Source organism: Ambystoma mexicanum, chromosome 4q (assembly GCF_040938575.1).
Source record: "Ambystoma mexicanum isolate Mex_15411 chromosome 4q, UKY_AmexF1_1, whole genome shotgun sequence".
Classification (NCBI taxonomy): Eukaryota; Metazoa; Chordata; class Amphibia; order Caudata; family Ambystomatidae; genus Ambystoma; species Ambystoma mexicanum.
In genome coordinates, this window is record NC_090928.1 from 671,879,608 (window position 1) to 671,899,710 (window position 20,103).

Consider the following 20,103-nt stretch of genomic DNA (forward strand, 5'->3'; position numbering starts at 1 on the left):
GCACCTTAGCATGTCCCTGTTGTAACACAATGACTAGGTCTCTTACAGGGGTCACATCTAGTTTGAGATATTCGACCTGCAGATCTTTGTGCATTAGAAGTCGACCACACTCCAGCCTCCCTTTGGCTGGAATTGGTGCCACCCATGTAAACTTCCTTTGCTCGTGTGCACAAAATACAGTGCCTCACTTGGGATCAAGTTTTTATCTTACATAGTGGTGGAAATTGACTTGTTTTTTTTACAGGGGGTGGGGACGTCCCAGCTAGCGGGTGGCAGCCACGAATGTTAGTCACCTTAATAAACACCCACATAAACCTTTGCCTCACCCGGAAAATAGCCCAATTTCTTATAAACTCGGAAAAGCATAAAATGGCCACACCTTTGAAATGCAAAAAAAGTTTCCTCAACAGTGCATTGTTGAAAACGGATTACATAGGCGTCCTGCTTAAACCCTCAAGTGGTCTTGTGGGGAAGTGTCTGGCCTCTGAACCAAGCAACCAGCCTTCAACTCCCTGCTGCGGCACGGCAGAGTTCTAAAAAGCCGAATTTTGAAATAAATATAGAGTGTGCACGAATTACTCAGGATTGGGGAGCCAGATCTGAGATCCGGGCAGACATGTTTTGCCAGATCCGGCCCAATGACAGCACGAATGTTACATGGTAATAAGAATGTAAGCTATCAGGCGAAGGGTTCAACAGCACGGATTTTAAAAGTTTTGGATGACAGCGGCCTCACTGCAGCGTTCCTACCCTGGGCTATAACTACCGACGCAATCTAAAACGTGTCAGTGAGAGGGTCGGGAAACCCCATTATTATCATTTAGCCAACGTCCACCTTGGGCAGACAAAATGCATGCTGAATACTTATGCATTTCTTCACATGCATTAACGAGGTGGGCTTCAGAAGACCGCCCGCCCGCACATATGTTCTTCCACTGTTCTGGCTACAGCACTCCTTCCACAGGCTATAATTATGGAAAGCACTCCACGGGGTTGGTAGTCCTGCTCATCCCTTTTTTTTCTGTTTACTGCACTCTAGGGTGTCGTTTTACATGTTTGCCATGCAATTTCAGAGCATCAGCAGACATGCTAAAATGATCAATTCCATTCGGGAGACACCAGTCCTGTACTGGGTTTAACTGTGCATTCTGGGACTTGTAGTCCTGAGATATACCATTATAAACCCAGGGCTTCAAGCCCCAGAATGCAAAGCTGAAACTAGTGATGGCAATTAAGCGCTTCCTTGAGTTCAGGATTACTGGTAATTTAGGAGTGACAACGTGCACAAAAGGATCCTTTTTGGTGGCCTTCGAACCATTTTAATTTGCGTTGCTCTATGAGTGTTATATTTTAATCTCTCTGTTCCTATGACCTTTCAGAAATATGCGGAATAGGTATAATATGCACATATACCTGTTCTAATAAATCAATCCTTGTTGGAACAATCAGGCTCCCTTTTCCGCCCAAAAAGGCATGCTTGAACCCGCATATTTTTGCATGAGAGACAAAGAAAGAAGATCGAGCTATTGCCAATGCAAAAATAATGTGTTTGCTGCATTGCAGGGACAATTATTCATATGATACTCGGCATCTTGCTGCAGACTGGGGTTCGCATCGCAGTTGCCTAAGCAACTAAAGAACAGCACAGAGATGAAACATTAAGAATGGCAGTGACGTATGCCCTGTAATGTGGCGCCCTGAGAGACTCTGAAAGGCTAAATCCACAAATGGCTCATAGTGTCACCATATCCCGATGCAAATATGCGCTTGAATTAGCCTGCTATAGTGAAAATGAAAGGAAAGCTCTCCGGGATTGCTGTCCAGAGTATTTTCTGTGCAAGAGAGTGACGTCATGACGGTGATGCGTCTCCGCGATGAAGGAAGCGACAGCTTGATGTATCCCTCACGGCGCTCATTAGACCAGACTGTGACAGGTCACTGGCACACACAAGCACACATACATATTCATGACCAATACACGTAGTTTCTTTTGCGATAAAGCCATGCAACAGCAGGTGGCAGCAGAGAACTTCAGTAAATTTGCAGAAGTTGGTATTTTCGGGATTCGTTTTCAAGTTTTGGAAGCGCGTGGTAGCCGGTCTAGCCTGACACCTGGATTTTGAAGTCGGAGTACTTTATGGGAGTGAAATTATTTTTTAAGGAGTGAACAAGTTCCATTCATGTATTGTTCATCCTCAATGGGTGCATTTTTTCAGGCGAGTGAAAATATATTTAGGAATAAAACAGAAATCTTGTGATTCATACTTCTTTGCACCTGGGATAGTCTCTTGCCCCGACAGGGCGTTCTTGATTTCGACGAACACTCTTTGTTCCTTCTCCGTCCAGGTCCAGGCCACGTCAGTCCTGGTCAGAGCCCGCAAGGGTTCCGACAGTGAGGCTAGGTCGCGAATAAATCGTCCACAATAATTGACCATACCCAGGAAGCTCCTTATTTCCGCGGGAGATTCCGGCGGGGCCGCCTCTCGAATGTCCCGTACCTTCTCCGGATCAGGTGAGATGCCCCTGGCATGGAACACAACCCCAAAAAATTCTATCCGGTCCTTCAAAAACTCACACTTTTTACCGGTGCATGGTCAGTCCCAGGCTTCTGGGTTTCTCCAGTGTCCGCTCCAGGCACTTCAGGTGCTCCGCTGTGCGAACACCAGGATGTCGTCCGACATGTTGATCACCCCTTTTAGCCCCGACAGGGCCCCCCGGATGGTGTTCTGGAAGACTTCCGCTGCCGACGAGACCCCGAAGCTGAGCCTCTTAAACTGGTACAGCCCCTCGTGAGTTGTAAAGGTGGTAATGTATCTTGACTCGAGGTGAAGCTCCAGTTGATGGTAGCCAGACCTCAGATCCAGCTTGGAGAAGACTCTCGCTCCCTGTAGCTCGCTGACAATGTCATCCAGGGTGGGCGTGAGTTGTCGCTCCCTTTTGATCTCCATGTTCGGCAACCTCTTGTCCACGCAGATGCGAACTGCTCCTGACTGTTTGGGCTTTGGGCCGACAACAATTGGAGAAACCCACAGAGTCGGACCTTCCACCCTCTCAATAATGTCTAAGTCAATGAGCGATTTTAGCTCCTTCTCCACCTGTGTCCTCAGGTGGAACGGGATTCAGCGATGTTTGAGGGCTGTTGGTCTCACCGACCCGTCGATGTGAAGCCTGATGGGGTCCGCTTCCAGCTTTCTGACCCCTTGGAAGATAGTGTCAAAACGCTGCACTAGGCGGTCTATATCTGTGTGATAAACGGTCAGCGTAAAGTGCACTATATTGAGGGCTTCGGAGGCAGCACAGCTTAGGAGAGAGTGCAGGCTTACACTGGTCACGAAGAACCTCGCCTTGATCTTGCTCTGCCCATGGGACACGGGCGCCACAAACACTCCCTGGATTGGTAGCGGAGTGTCTCCCCCAAAAGCATATATCAGCGCATTGGACTCCGACAGCTCGGGAGGGCCTGGAAGAGCTTCATAATGTTCAGTCGCTAGCACGCAAACTGATGCGCCCGTGTCTATAAGAACAGGAGTGGGGACCTCCCCGATGTTCACCGTGCACGTCGGTTGTCTGCTTCCTCTGGGACCAGTGGCGATGCTCGAGATGAAGAAGATCTCCTCTTCCTCCTCTTCTTCCTTTGCCATGTCCAGGTCCTGCATGCCTTGCTCGACCGACGACACACCCCTCACTCTCCGGGCTTTGCTCCCTCCGATTCTCCCTGGTCCCCTCGACGCCATCACCGGGGTGGATGCCCTGCACACCCTCGCATAATGTCCCGGTGTGCCACACCGGCCACAGACTTGCGTCTGCGCCGGGCATTCTCCCACATGCGGCAGGTCATAACCGCAATAGGGGCACGACTGCGTATTGCCAGTCGCAGGAGGACAATCCACCCTCCTTGGTGTCCATCGCACCCTCCCTGGGGCAGAGCGCCCTATAGCGAAAGCTTCTTCGCCCTTGCCAGGGTGCATGGCCGCATCCATCTTCGCCCCCCCAGGACTCCGCCAGTTCGTAAGCTCTCCCTGTGTGAAGGATTTGCTGTAGAGTCAGACCCGGTTCTCTCAACACTTGCCTCCTTAGCTTGCCCGAACTGCACCCTTGCAGCAGCTGGTTCCGTACCATCTCCTCCTCATTCACCCACCTGCAGGTGCTCGCTAGGTGCCTCAGCCGTGCACAGAACTGGTCCAGCGACTCCCCTTCTTGCTGCCTCTCCGCACACATAAACTTGTCGAAATTGACATTTGCCATGGGAAGAAAATGATCTTGGAGAGCCTGTTTCACAGCATCATACGTGACCACCGGGATGTTGAGAGAGTCATAAATTCTGTGGACCTCCGTGCCTGCAGAGTACACCATGGTGGCGATCTTCGTGTCGTCGTCCTCTTCCCCAGAGGCCCTGAAAAACATTTCCAGTTTCTTGACCCACAGAAGCCATTTTGGCCCCAGCTTGGATGGTGGGCCAGTGGTGTCAAATTCGGTCATGGGGGCCAATGTGCTGTGCATCCTGCGTGGGACAGGTGCGAGGGCACCCTCTTCTTCTCCTCCCACACTCATGATGGCAACGGGGCGAAGTACTTACAGACTGGCACTCTTCGATGGTAGAAAAACAGCCTAGTCACTGGATGGGAGTGCGGGTGTCAAGCACTAAAGGATGATAGCAGAAGGCCCTGTGGACTTGGGTGTAGAAAGTTCTAGGTGCCTCCTTTCACAGCCAGGGACAACCTCCCTTTATCTTCCTTTCTCTTTTTTTTTCGAGCCCACAGCCCTTCTGCATGCCAGGGCTGTGGAAAGTTCCAAAAATTAGCTTTTCAGCCAGGGGATGGCAGTCGGCGCACGAGCACCCTCCTGGGCCGCAACCGCTGCGATCCGTGTATGATCAAAGATGGCCACCGGCCATGTGCGTGGGTCCGTGCCGACATGGAGTAGAGCCTCTCTCTCTGACACCCTCGGAGCTGTGGCTCAGGGCTCCGGTGTCGTCCTCGTCGCCAGTGATGTAAAGCGTGGCCCGCCGAGGCCTGCGCCAGCACTCACACGCAGTCACACACGCATACTCAAGAGACCACACGGGACGCGTGTGGATTGCTCAGGTCCCCGGCGGCAACTTCCGGGTGGGGCCGTCTTTATTAAGAACGCACATGTGAGAGTCTCGTTGTCGGCCGCGCATGCGTAACACTGCGTATTCACTATGCAACAGGATCTACAAGTAACCAGGGGAGGAAACAGGGGGGAGCAGAACGCCCAGTCTCAGTCTGGAGTCGAGGTGGCGTGGGCCTAAGTGTTATGGAGGAGCCACTCCTTGAATGGGATTCCTTGCTAATGGAGCCATTCAAGGAGTGAAGGGGAAGCAGTAGCCAAAGGGGGTGAAAAATAAGTAGTGGTGCTGTGGACTTCATGGAGAACAATGGAGTCACTTCACACTTCAGGTGGTCTGTTGAGGGGCATGAATAGATCATGTAGTCAAAATATCTATGATTTTTCCTGCTGCTTTTCAGTTGGGTATAACTGCCATAAGGAGTTATTAAGGTAATCACGCAAAGAAAATTAAAAAAAGAACGTTACATCCACCTGGGTTTCATTTTCGATGCTATGGTCTTCACGGGTCTAGAATAAGCATGTGGCTCTGGAGCCCAATGATTGCTGCTACCCAGAGAGTGAGCCAGACACGTACTGTATTTTCATACTCCAGGTACAGTAGCTGCACATGTTGGTTCAACGCCACACTAAACACATGTTTGTATCTTATTTTATTGGACTTATCTTAAAGTAGAGGCATACAGTGCTAAGCATGGTCATAGAAAGTGGCTGTATCATAAACGCATGCAAACCTGCACAAACAGTTGCAGTACCATCAACATGAATATTGCAATTTCCATTTGAGCAATATTATGACTGTGTACCCTGCACGCTGACGCTAAGAGACCTTTCTTCAGAAATGGTTCCTTGCGAGTGACAAACGCACCTGGCAAGCAACTCACATTATGAAATGTTGCACCATTGTGTAAATGGCTAGAAAACTAAATGGTTATTACAGTTTTTCAATCACTGACCAGAACATGACACATTAGCGTATATGCTGAGTGCATAATAGATTCCTAACCTGTCTAGTACCAAACTACCTTGTAACATCAAAGTGAAGATTTTACTGTGTTTGTAACAGAGATGCCTTATTTCCTTTATATCTGGCCATGGTAAACCTTTTTATAGATATTTCTGAAAGCAGGCGCTACCAGTGAGGGTTAACCATTGAAATTTTCTCTGTGCAGGGCCATTTTAAGGGATGTTGGGTACTGGGGCACACAAACACTTGTGTCCCCACCCAAAACAAATGAAGGTCAAGATCACAACCCACACCTTAATACATAAACGAAATAAGCATGGCTACTTCCTTCAAGACCCCTAGTCCCCCTCTTCCTTGCTATAAAGGGCACTTGTGTTCTAACCTGGATACATAAAACAGGAGCAAGCTATTTCGGCTGTAATACAGATGCAGGAGACAGATCAGTAGCCCTATTAAAGAAGATGCACATTTTCAAGCCTAGACGCAGAACTCAAGTTAGCAGCCTCAAACATGGATACAGGAGACAGATAGGAAGCAACAAGGAACGTACACATAGCATTGCATAGATAGGGGATACACATTTGAACTTATCAGAAAGGTGCACGTATCAAAACATAGGGCCTCATTACGAGGATGCCAGTAACCCGCCGGTTGCCGCCGTCCTCGTAACACCAAATCTGCCGCATGACTTCTTGGTGCCACTGGGACATTGGAAGTTGGATTTGGTAATTCCCCATTCCCGTGGAGTGCCATAGGACTCCACGGGAATGGGTTCACGGAAGCACATGCACCATTGTTAACGGTGCCAGTGCTTCCATGACAACTCTGCGGGTGGGTGCCGTTGCGCCCGGCATTTCAGACCTGCTGGGTGTAATGGCCTCCACCCGAAGAGTCAGAGTGCGGCAGTCCGGAAAGGGTGCCGGTAGCAACGTACCAGACCGCCGCACTCATAATGAGGCCCATAGACTGAAATTAGAAGAGTAACATGGTTTCCAAGCAAAGATGCCATGAGTAGGCAAAGAAAAAATGACTTTGTGATGTGCAATATATCAAAGGTCACTATTATTAACATGAACAAAGACTACACTCTTTTAAACCATGACTTTAGCTTTTTTAAGAGTGCTCCCTAATAACTAAATCACTCAACTATTTAGAGACAATTTTGAAAGGTTAGGCACCATGAGACTGAACAAGTTGCCCAGGATCACACACTATGGTTAAATGGGGAAGATTGGATTTGTGCCAAATCTGCAATTTCGGCACTTAATCACATTATTTCCCAGTTATTTTCGTAAAGCAAGGTACAACTGTTTGTGAATATTGAACTTTCATTAAGTAAAATAATACAATTTTGTAGGCCTGAATTAGAGCACAAAGCACATGATAATCCGTCAAGAGACTATTGAAAACAATCCTTATAGAAAAAAAAACAACTCCGGCGGCAGCCGTGCCCTTAATAAGGGCACGGCTACCGCCAGAGTTATAGTGAGGGCCATCTACTGTAGATTTATTTTCTCTTTCATCAAGAGAAGCATTCAAGTACCAGATTACAAAAGGAGCCTAAATAAAGTCAGCTGAATTTTGCTACCGTTTTTCAAACCTTTAAATATATACCCTACAAAATAAACATTGTGATATGGTCAACCAAGTATAATCACTGCTGGAGAGTAATAAATAAGAAGATGAAGCATAATGCTCGCCTCCGTCTTGACATATAATCACTTTTTTACACAAATTTGCAGATTGTTATATCTGATGTGAAGAAGAACATTTGACATTTTTAGAAAATAGCAGACCTTTTTTGTGTCAAATAAGCAGACCTAAAAGTACGCTCATCAGAAGCTACACCATTTAATCAGCTGTCTCCTGTCTAGTCCCCCTTCCTCACAAACGGCCAACAGGAGAAGAAAGAGCAGTAATCGGCTAATCATTGCCACTTGAATTTGCCAAAGCTAATCTTTTCACAATAGACTGCACAGTACTATGCAGTGAGATAAGATGATTTGTCCAGGACAGGGTTCAAGTCGAGGGGAACTCGTAGGTAGACGCGTCCCCTCCACTTTCCCCCCCAGGGTATTTTAGAGGCTGTGTGTAAAACAAGACAATTTGACTGCCTTTTTTGAAGTTACAATTTTAAGCACAACCGAGGATTCAAACCTCAGTCGCAAGGTTCACAGGATGGGCACTTCACCACTACACCATATAACCTCGTGAAAAACAGTGTACAACTAAAGGTGAAATGTCACATTTCGGGACTGCACTCTCCATGGAAAACATTGACATTTATTCTCGGGGTTTAAAACGTACACACTTTTTAACATTTTCAAACCCTATTAGAAGAAAATATCTTCTCTTGGTTTTATGTGCATGTTGAGTTTATGAAGGGCAAATGCCTATTTGTCCTGTGCAATTGTTATGGTTATGCAAAGCCAATTGAATGATATTTGCCTATTTCACCTTGATATGCTAATTTCTGGTGACGTCACATCCATCGCATATGTTAATGAGTCCCCCACTTTTTTTTTATTTAGGACTTGATCCCTGGTCCAGGATGACAAGATTATTCAGTGGAAAAGCCAAGATGTGAGTCTCAAATTTGGCTTCCTAACTTTCTCTCCTGACTAATGCGTTATCCTATGCACAGAGTATTGCTGCACACTCTCTAAAGCCCTGGTATAAAGGCACAGAGTTCTAGACCTGCTTAATACTGATGCTATGTTTGTTTTTATAACAAGCACTTTCTGGTGCAGGTATGTGGTAGCAGAGTAGAGGATCCTATCACCAAAGTTTTGACAACCACGGAGAGAGGAAATGCTGGGTTCTATGGTCTGGCATATGAAAAGAGATATCTGCAATTAGTGCTTAACACACTGAGCTATCTTCTGAACCATAGTAGCACTTACACATATGTATTTCATATTTGGTTGATTCACATGATCAATATACTCCCCAAAGAAAGGCAAACATGCTAGACAAGGTGTGCTATAGTGAATGCACAAACTGTATGTACTACGGCACAGGATTAATTAAGCAGATCAGAACCTTAACAAAGCACAGGACAATATCATATGTTTTATTTATGCTGAGGGTTTTATTTACGCTGTGAGGCTGTTCTGGTGGGAACCACCACGGCCAAATGCCTGAGATGTATGGCCTTAAACAAACTGCCAGGGTCAATTGTACCAGCTATTCCTTATTATTGTTATATTTTCCTAACTCGTTTTCCATTATAGACTCAGAAAGGATGACGGTTACATTGGAAAGTGCCACTGTCTGGTCAGGTGCTGCAATGGGGAATTGGGCATCCTAGGATTTCTCTTCTAAAACCATCTGGCATGCCCCCAGTAGAGGGGGAGGCAGCATAGGGAAGAAGTTGTTGCTCTTTATTGTCAGATAAGCTGAAATTGCACTGTACGTTCTAGGCCATGCGTGCATATTTCTGTGATTAACATTTCATTTTTTCCCCCAAATGGAACAACCAAAAACTAAGAAGTTCTCCATGCAGAAAGATTCTGCCCTTCTAGGGTCATTGCAAAACGAAGCTCGACTGTTAACACCACAGCAACACTAGTCAATTAAAAAACGGGCTCTCGAGGCATGCAGCATGATACGGAGATAGACACAAGTGGACGGAGCTTTTTATTTTTGCATTTCATGACCGTTGTGTAGCCATTACAGAGACATCTCTTCAAATGCCATGTGTGACACAACGCTCATGAAATGCAAAAATAAAAAGTGACATTCTTGCCTTTGCAGACAGATTTCTGGGCCTGCGCTTTGAGAGGGCACATACGTTTAAAGTACAAAAGCACAGGCGCAGTGGCAGCGACACCACGACCCCGACACAGACGCAGTTAACTAAGGCATTCGTTCTTCCTTCCTACACTTTTATTCCGGAACGGTTTCTTTATAAAGTAAAAATACAGGAACGATGAAATGTGTAGTGTGGGGATTAGGAATGGACACTACACGGAGTAAGTGGACATAAGAAGTATATTTATTGTGATTCATATAGTTACATGCGATATATATGAATTAGTATTAATCTATGGGAAGAAAGGAGGGAGACTGCTATGCCACACGAAGCTGGAAACTGTTTCTCTTCAAGCAGCATTCCACATTCCATGATCTGATTGAAGGCTCATGTCACTCTTCCACTTTGCTTGTACATTCATACTGCCATGGTTGAGTCAGGCATGTCTCTCTTCAACCAGGCAAGCCTCCTGTCATTTAGTTGAGACATTACACATCTCCCTTCCTTTACATTGTTCACAAGGAAGTATTCCCAAAAAAATGAAAAACAAAAGAAGTAAAAAAAACAAAGAAAACAAACAAAAATGAAAGTCACAAATAGTCCTCCATCCGTTTAGGCAGTTGATATGATCTTCCCCATCTAGACCTGCCACCGATGTCTCTTGGACGGATTGACAAGGAAACATCTTTTGGCTTAGTTTTAATCCTAGAAACATCCTTCCTCTCCTTCACATCAAATCCATCACCAACACTCAGACCACCATCCTTCACATCCATACTGACATTCTCCCTGCCATTCCTATTATGTTTGCTGTTGCTGCCTCACATACCCAAATCCTCTCAACATTCCAGACCCTACCATCTTCCGTTCTGACAGCATGTCTAATAGCTTCTATTACTCTGATTGGTATAGACCACTTACATGGGCCCACTCTAAGTGCGGACGGAAGTAAAACTCTAATCAATTTACCCACAACAGAATTCTTATCATACTTGCTACTATGTGTTTTTTTGTCATAAACCATTTTGTTCCTCCTCTGAACTCCTCTGATCTTCTCACACACAGTACTGAAATCCTTCTCCACCCCATTTCCTTTGGTATCTAACCACACAGGAGCCAATTTGGTGTTGGCCTTCCTACCTCTACTGAGTTCAAAAGGTGAAAGACCTGTGCTGGAATGCGGTCTAAAGCGATGAGCAATCCTCTTATCCCTGACCGCTTCCTCCCAATCTATACCATTAGACAAAGACATTCTAATTGTCTCTTTCAGAACTTTGTTGAAGCGTTCAACTATCCCATTTGTCTGGGGGTGATATATCGAGCTTGTTTTATGCTCAGAGTATTTATCGCAGAAATCTGCTACCTCTCTGGACTTGAATTGTGTACCATTATCATAAAGAATGCTCCCTGGGTATCCTTCCTTATCACATATGGTGGATAGAAAATCAGTTACTGTTTTCCCTCGTAATACTAGATGCAATGAGCACTTCCACCCACCTAGTGAGGAGATCTATAATCACCAGACAGTACTTTTGCACTCCATTGCTACACACTGGACCTAAGATATCCATGCCCACATCCTTCCATACTTTGCTAGGGATCTCTGTAATCACCATCGGTTGTTTCACACCCACCCATTTTGTTTCACTATTATAACAAAGGATACAATTCCTGATGTAGCGCTCAATCTGTAAATCACATCCTGGCCACCAGAGGCCATTACTTATTCTTTGCTTGGTCTTTATAATACCCTGATGGCCTTCGTGTCCTAGTTCAATGACCTTCTGGCGTAGACTTGACGGAGGAATCACTTTATCTCCTCTCATAACAAACTTGTCATGAACATGCAACTCATCAGCAACAGACCAGAAATCCATCAGGTTTGCATCTTCAAATTTTGACTTATTCCAGGAACTTTGACAATTAAGTAACTCCTTTAAACGTTTGAGACTCTCATCATCTCGCTCAGCACTGTCCCATTCAGATTTAGAAATCGATGGTGCCTCAATACTTAGAACGACTTCCATGTCATCTTCCCCATCATCGATTTCTGAAACATTCGTTAGGCGAGACAAACAATCAGCCGTGACATTTTTAACTCCAGGAACATATACTACTGTGTAATTAAATTCTTGTAGAATCATCACCCATCTTCTGATTCGGTTAGAAACTTTGTCCAGACCTTTTGACATAAACACATGAGTCAGAGGTTTGTGATCTGTTCAGAATTCAACTTAATTTCCCCATATAAAGCTTCTGAACTTTTCAGCTGCCCACTTTATCGCCAAGGCTTCTTTTTCAATTGCAGCATACGATAACTCTGCCCCCTTAAGCAACCTTGAGGCAAAAGCAATCACCATTTCACGACCCTTATCCTCTTGGGTGACAACTGCTCCCAACCCAACATTGCTTGCATCAGTCGTGATGATTATTTTCTTGTTTTTGCAGAAGTTCTTCAAAGCAGGAGCGGATCCTATGGCAACCTTAATAAAATTAAACTCCTCTTCACAATCATTGTCCGACTCAAGACTCCTCTTCTTGAGTAACTCCCGTAATAGAACCGTGTGAACAGCAAAATCTTTGACAAATTTGGAGTAATACTCCGCCATTCCAATTAATGTGCAAACTTCTTCCTTGCTGCACGGCCTTGGCATCTTATTGATAGCATCAACCAGTTGTGGTCTAGGAGAAATTCCTTCTGAAGAAATCTTGTGACCCAAATACTCTATCTCAGAACAGTTGATTTTACATTTGTCCTTACTTAAAGTCATTCCTGCCCTGTATAACTTTTCACATACATAACGCAACCTCTCATCATGCAAATTTTGATTGTCGGCATGGACCAACATATCATCTTGAAAGCAAATCACACCAGCTGCATCATTAAATAAATTGTGCATCACCTTCTGGAAGACCGAAGCCGCAGATACCAACCCAAATGGCATCCTCTTGAATTGGTAAAGCACATCAGGCGTAATGAATGCAGTACGATTCTTGGAACACCTATGAAATTTAATCTGGTGGTATGCAGAAGTCAAATCCAAAGTGGAAAAAAACTTTGAAGGTCCGATTGTGGAGACTATTTCTTGTATGTTGGGGAGGGAATGCCGATCGGGAACAACACACGTATTAAATTCCTGCATATCTACACAAATTCTGAGTTTACCAGATTTCTTCCTTATAACAAGCGGCGAAACCCATTCGCTGGCATCAATGCTTTCAATAATCCCCATTTCCTCCATCTTTCTTATCTTCCTTCTGACTTCATCTCACATGGACAACGGAATGTTTCTCAATTTCTGGGCTACAGGCTTATGATTTGGTCTCAACTTTATTTGATGTACATAGCCCTTAAGACATCCTACACCATCTCGAAAAACAGCTTGCATGATCTCTGTATCGTTCATATTATTCGTAACAAAAGCCTTACTCGGTTTGCTCTCATCATTGCTTATGGCAAACGCAAACTCTTCACTGGTAGAATCTAGCTTGACTTGCAGTTTACTTTGATGAGTCCAATTTAGGAGCGGTGTCCTGCCAAGATTGGTGATGTAAATTTTACCTTTAGCTCTCCTATCTTTAAACTTCAATTTTCCCCAATACCACCCTATGATGTCAATTCTCACTCCACCATAGGCTCTGGGGTTTATATCAGGCTCATTTAGGTACTTGTGTTTCTCCTTGTTCCATAAATGACGTGGCAATAACGTGTACTTGGCACCGGTATCAATCATCATATTTAGTTCCACACCATCCATTGAAACCATGGCCTTGGGACTCTCCAGTACTTCCTCATCATCATCACCAGTAATGACAAATACGCATTCTTCACCTTCTTCTCCACCACTATGGCCGCTATCGGAATTGCCTCCTATCCAGTTTGTCGAATTATTGCGGATTCTGCAACACTTTGAATAGTGACCTTTCCCTTTGCACTTGCTGCAAATAATCTTTATGGCGGGACAATCTGGACCGTCGGCCCAGTGATTGGCATTATCACATCTGTAACACCTCCCTTGGCGTCTCCTTCTAGAATTCATAGATTGCTTGTCGGGACTATCTTTCCTGTTTCGATCACTAGCAGCCCCTTTGTAACTAGATTTGCATCTCCACTTATCCGGTTGTGATGAACTATATTGTCTATAAGGTACTTTCCGCCTGACAGAAGTATTGTTGATCATAGATATGGATTCATTTTCTTCAGCAACATTACTTGACATTTTCACAGACTTGCTATTAGAATTCTCAATTTTCATATGTTTCATTTTATTCTCCAATTCTTTCACACATTCCTCGGTATGTTCTACTTCCTTCGCCACGCAAAGTACTGTATCCAAGGGTGGATCATTTTCTGACCAAAGTTTTTCTCTCACTTTGGCACTGCGGCACTCCAGCATGAACTGGTCTCTTAGCCTTTCATCAAGCTGCTCATTAAAGTTACGAGATTTGGCTAACTTCCTCAGGGCAGTAATGAATTTCTCAACGCTTTCTCCCTCCTCTTGTGTTCTCTTCCCAAATGTATACCTTTCTAAATTAATACCTATCTTTTTCTCAAAGTGTTTGTTAATCTTCTTGACAGCACGCTCATATTCATTGATATCAAGACTTTCTTCACTAGACAGTTCTGGCAGGGTTTCATATTTCTCTTGACCAGCTGGGCCCAAACAATGCAACAACAATGACTTCCTTTTCTCTGCACTGCAATTAGGGCCACATACAACCTCAGCGTAATGCTCAAATGACTTTATCCATCTTTTCCATGGAATGCTGGGTTCATCGGTACTTGGCATAAAGAAAACAGGTGGGGGAACACTGCTGAAAGCCATGATGCACAAATACATAAGATGATGATTGCACTGGGTGCTGGCTTGTAGAACGTTGTGTTCCAGTGACCTTGAAATTGCCTCAATGGTGTTGTATGGATTGCAATGTACCATTTACTCATTAAAAGGCATAAATGCTATATACTTGAGTAACATTGATTGCTGAACTGGTGTAACAATGTCCTGGGGAGATTTTTCACTTAGTGATGCACTTGTAAAACTTTCCGTGTAGCTTAGTGCATGTATTTGACATCTGACAGTGTGCACCTGTCATCCACTTCCACTCGCATGTGTAAATAAAACGTGCCTGTCTCTTTAAGGGTGTTGACTTCCAACGGGAAGCCAAAAACTAGTGATACACATGTGCGCGTAGCAAAACAGGAAAACGATGATAGCCGCCGGCTGTCGCTTGAGTATTATCACCCGTAATGTATTCGCTATGCCCTTCAACGATCGCGCACGGCAACCGAGTTACCTTCAGGAACCACTCGGGGACGCTACAACACTCGGGCATGAGCGGAGCGGCTCCGTACAGACAGCTGATCGGCAGGAAGCAAGTAAATCCTCGTCGCCTAATGTAGTGTGGGGATTAGGAATGGACACTACACGGAGTAAGTGGACATAAGAAATATATTTATTGTGGTTCATATAGTTACATGCGATATATATAAATTAGTATTAATCTACGGGAAGAAAGGAGGCTCGTGTCACTCCTCCACTTTGCTTGGACATTCATACTGCCATGGTTGAGTCAGGCATGTCTAAATGGCAACCATTTAGTTGAGACATTACAAAATGTAAAAAAGAAAAGTATTGGAGCACCGCTCCCAACCGCTCCTGCACACTTCGACCACTGAAGGCCTTGAGCTCCTCCCTGAAATGTAGAGGCGCTGGGGTGAGTCCGGTGTTGATGGGCAGGAAGTTCCACAGCGTGAGGTTCATTTTCACCTTTAAGTTCCATTTCAGATGAGGACGTAATGCCCCTAGCATAACCACTGAGCTGTGTCTGTGTGTGGAAGTGGGCACAGGTGTTTCTTAACTTTTGTTGGCAGCCTTTTTACTCCGCTTTTTGGGGGAATAGTGGCCTGTTTTTAGGGAGTAAAAGTGGCCAGTGCAGTTATGGTGACCAGACGTCCTGGTTTTCCCGCGACAGTCTGGGGAAATCTCCCGGGATCCTGGGAGTTTTTTAATTTTATAAACCTCATCCCGGGTTTGCAAGGGCGGGTGGCTATGGTCCCGGTTTTTGCCGGTACCCAATTTCGAAATCCTGAAATCGTTTCCCGGCGCAACTCTTCCTGCGCGAATGGGGACGTGAAATGCTTTTCACACCCCCATGTGCGCCCCCTCCCCCCAGCTGCTCTTCTCCAATGAGAGGAGTGTGCCTGTGAGCAAATCCCCTCCCCGCAACAGGCCAGTGACATAGAAGTAGGGTTAGTCCTACATCTATGCCTATGGCCTGTCCCGTTTTTATTTTTTATTTTAAATCTGGTCACCATAAGTGCAGTGCTTAACTGCGGGGCAGGTTACAGGAGATTCATACTTAGGGACACATGCTCGGGGATCAATCTGTATATGGATTTCTGTTCCTGTTGTCTTTTGCAACTGTACTCTCTGTTAATCTTTCCATCGGATAAATATTTGATCCCTGCTTTATTTAGCATTCAGCGTCCCATGTACTTCCGCAGGATCAGAAATCCATTTGCAGATTGATCCCCATGCATTACCTATGTTGACAAGCCTCGAGCACACAACTCATAACTAATACACATGATTTGAATAACATAAGTTAAGGTATTCCACTCCCATGCGAGACATTCACCTCAAACTACTTGGATAGCCTTGAAAAGGACCGTGAGGGTCGAACACGTGTTGGCTAGGCTGACAATGAATTTGAGAGCCACATATGGATAATTCTAACTATTGGCATCAAACCATTTGATATCAAATGAAATAGCGACATTCCATTCTACAAACGGGTTCTTTAGACACAAGAATTGATGATCAATCAGAAACTAATCGAGTTATTGTTTGTTGATTGCTAGTAACCTAAACAGCAGCGCGTGACTTACAGAAACAACCAACATGTGTCTATCTGTATTTGGTGATGGGCTTAGCCCACGTTTCTGGTACTCAAACAGCAGCTCTAGTTCTAACTAAAATTGTGTAAGGCGTGGCCAGCACTAGAGATTGCCCACACCTTAAATATGTATATACATCAGCTGCATAGTCTCGCCACATTGCCAGGATTGGGAGTCGCAACTGAAGTTCTTTAACTCTTCACTCGCACATAATGTACTTATTTAAGAATTTTCCTCCCCCCGCCCTTTTTTTTACCTACAGAAAAGAATATTCACCAGGTCTGAAAAGCCACCAACTAACAGCTCTGTCATGCTGAGTCAGAAGAGTGTTTCTGGGCTTGGGCCTGAAAGACATAGAGACATTGGAGTATTAGGGGCTATGTCCCCTCTAAGCTGGGCACAAAGCGCTGGCCTACCTCACCTCTGTAAGCCTACTGTGAAGAGCATTAACACCACACACAGCCAGTTCCCACCTTGCCAAGTATTGATAAGGCACAAGCCATGGAAGTCCCCTGCCAAAGCTAAATCATACGAGCTGGCCTCGATATTCTGTTTATCCCTGTCTACATAACCTCCACTAAGCGAGTGTGACAGTGCAAACGTATTCATTTGTTTTCTAAGAATTTTTGGTAAGCATATTTTATGCCCAGCCTCTACTAAATCTTTTACTTTACCCTATAATGAGAGGGCACCATTGCAATATAATTTGCTTGGCCTGAAAACGATTATTGGAATGTAAATATTTCCATCAATAATCACACAGCAGTAGGGCAACACATATTCTGAAATCTACAATGCTTTAGAGGCAATCTTCATACTTGTCAGGTTTTCATAGGTGTATGGCACAGAGGTTTTAATAAATGCTATGGTAACTCAGATCCCTTCTGTAAATGCATGGTTTCACTGAGAACTTGTATAATCATACTCTAAAATATAAGGTTGTGGGGTAGTTTAAAGAACTTTTTAGTGCTGCAAAATATTTGACGTAAGATTCATGAAATTGGATTAAACTGCCTTCAATATCAGGGTGAGGCTTTACATTCTTTTGTGCATGCTAAGTATTGTGGATATGCCAGTACCTCAGTGAGTGCTTTACTGCTACAGTCCCCAGAGGAGCCTGCCTCACTTTTTACTGATCCCTATCATTTACTAATGGAGGCCAGAACTGGAACAGGGGGGCCACGGAGCACATACCTACGCGGTGAAGTACAAATCAGCCGCTTTCAAAATCCTAGTCAGATGTTTCAGCAGAACACTATAGTGCAGCGAAGGAAACATGCTGCTGGCTTGAATTGAAGCAGTCTACAAAACCACACATTTTGTTTTGTTTCTGTGCTCAGCTGGTGAGGGCTTTTCAATATGATCATATATTGTGTGTTTAGAGCCTGCATTCCTGCATCTTGTTTAATTGTTAACAGTAAATTGCAGAAGATGGACCCCCATTTGTAGTGCAAGACACGCCATCAGTTATACCCCCGAGCAGTGCTGCTATTAACAGATAAGGCAAACCTGTGTAATTTCTTTAAAAGGGCCCCCTCTAGGGAACGTAGGCTCTTATTTCTTTAATTATGTTTAGGCTGGGTGATGTAGGGTGGGTAAAACAACGATAGGCTAGGTTCTGTGTCCAGTCATTTCACTTCCTACCAGCAGGGCTCCACTAAGATTTGACTCCAAATGTTTTGAAGTGTGGAGTCACATAACTTTTCAGAGCGTAAAACAGTCATTGGGCCTCATTACGACCCTGGCGCTAAGGGGTTAACGGCGCCTTAAAAGGCTGCAGCGCCGTTAACCCCTTAGCGCCTAATTACGAGGACCCTTTGCGGCTCCCGACCTTAACGGCTGGTCTGGACCAGCTGTTAAAGTAGGGACCCGCAAAGGGACCTTGAAGGTAATTACGGTACCGCAATTTGCTGTACCGTAATTACCGCCTTCCCCATTCCCATTGAGCCCTATGGGGCAAACATTTGAATGGGGAAGGGCCAATGGTGCATGGGGAATTACCGGTCCGCCATCCTTGGAATGGGGTGGTAATTCTCCATTGCACCATGGCAGACTCGTTACAATACCGGCAGCAACCATGGCCCTAATAGCGCCATTGGTTACCGCTGGTGTTGTAATGAGGGCCATTGACATTGCCAATGTTTTTTTTTTTAGCCAGGTTGAAATATATTTTAACTCTAGAACAGATATCGCGCCTTGAAACACTTGTGTATAGGTGCGTTATAAATGCCATATCATATCATATCATTGTAATTCTAACCTCTCTCCACATAATAATTAATAAGTTCCACTTCAGATCAGATATTACAATTATTAAAAGTCCTTCCTAGGCCAATATTCTGCTGGTGCCACTGATCTGAAAATATCAGTGGATCTCTCTGGCTGGAAGTAGGGGGACTTTGTTGGGTGTATTATATTCCTATTTTTCTTTGTTGGTGAACATTTGCCTGTCAATGGAGTAGCGCTGGCTGGTATACCCTTCTTATTTGTATGGCAGGTTATGAATAGGTGTTGTTAATCCTCTGTTCTCAGGACAATGGGCCTCATTATGAGTGTGCCGGTCTGGTAACAATGGTGCCGGTAAGCGTACCGGCACTGTTGTTACCGGACCGGCACACTCTGAGTTCTGTGGGCGGGACAGCAGCCGTCCATAGACTTTGACGGAAGCACTGGCACCCGTAACAATGGTGCCGGTGCTTCCGTCCTCCCCATTCCCATTTGAGTCCTATGGGACTCAAATGGGAATGGGGAGTAACATTTTCCGGTGCCTGGCTTCACGGACCGCCGGGGTTGTAATGCCGTGGTAATTCCCCAAAGTCAGGTGCCGGAAAAAATGTACAACTCCGGGGGCAGCCTGCCGTTTTTACTGGCATGGCTACCGCCTGGGTTGTAATGAGGCCCAATGTAATGTTGATGATGATCAGCAGTACAGTAATTCTGGGTATCATAATAGGTGGTGCTGCAGTTCTAATGCAATTATTTTCCTGACACACAAATTATGACATACACAAAGGAGCGTTCCCATTGGGTTCATTCAATTTTGAGTTTGAGTTTTACCACATAAAATTGGTTAGAAATTGTTTCATAATGCAGACTTGTATGCCAACAAAAAATTAAATTAACTAATTTTAACAAATAGCCTCCTTGTCTTTCGCAAAGCCTTTCAGTATCAGAGTACTGAAATAACCAAAGGAATCTCTATGCAAGAGTATGCATTTTTTAAATATAGATAATCCACGCATTGCATCATTTTATATATTCTCATAAATACATAAGAACCCAAACAGACCAACAGGCAGCCCCATTGTCTCAGGCACTTTGTGGAGGCAGGACGCACACCTGACGACCTGCTGGGGTGGATTTTAGAATGCATACCCCAAATGATCAGTACAA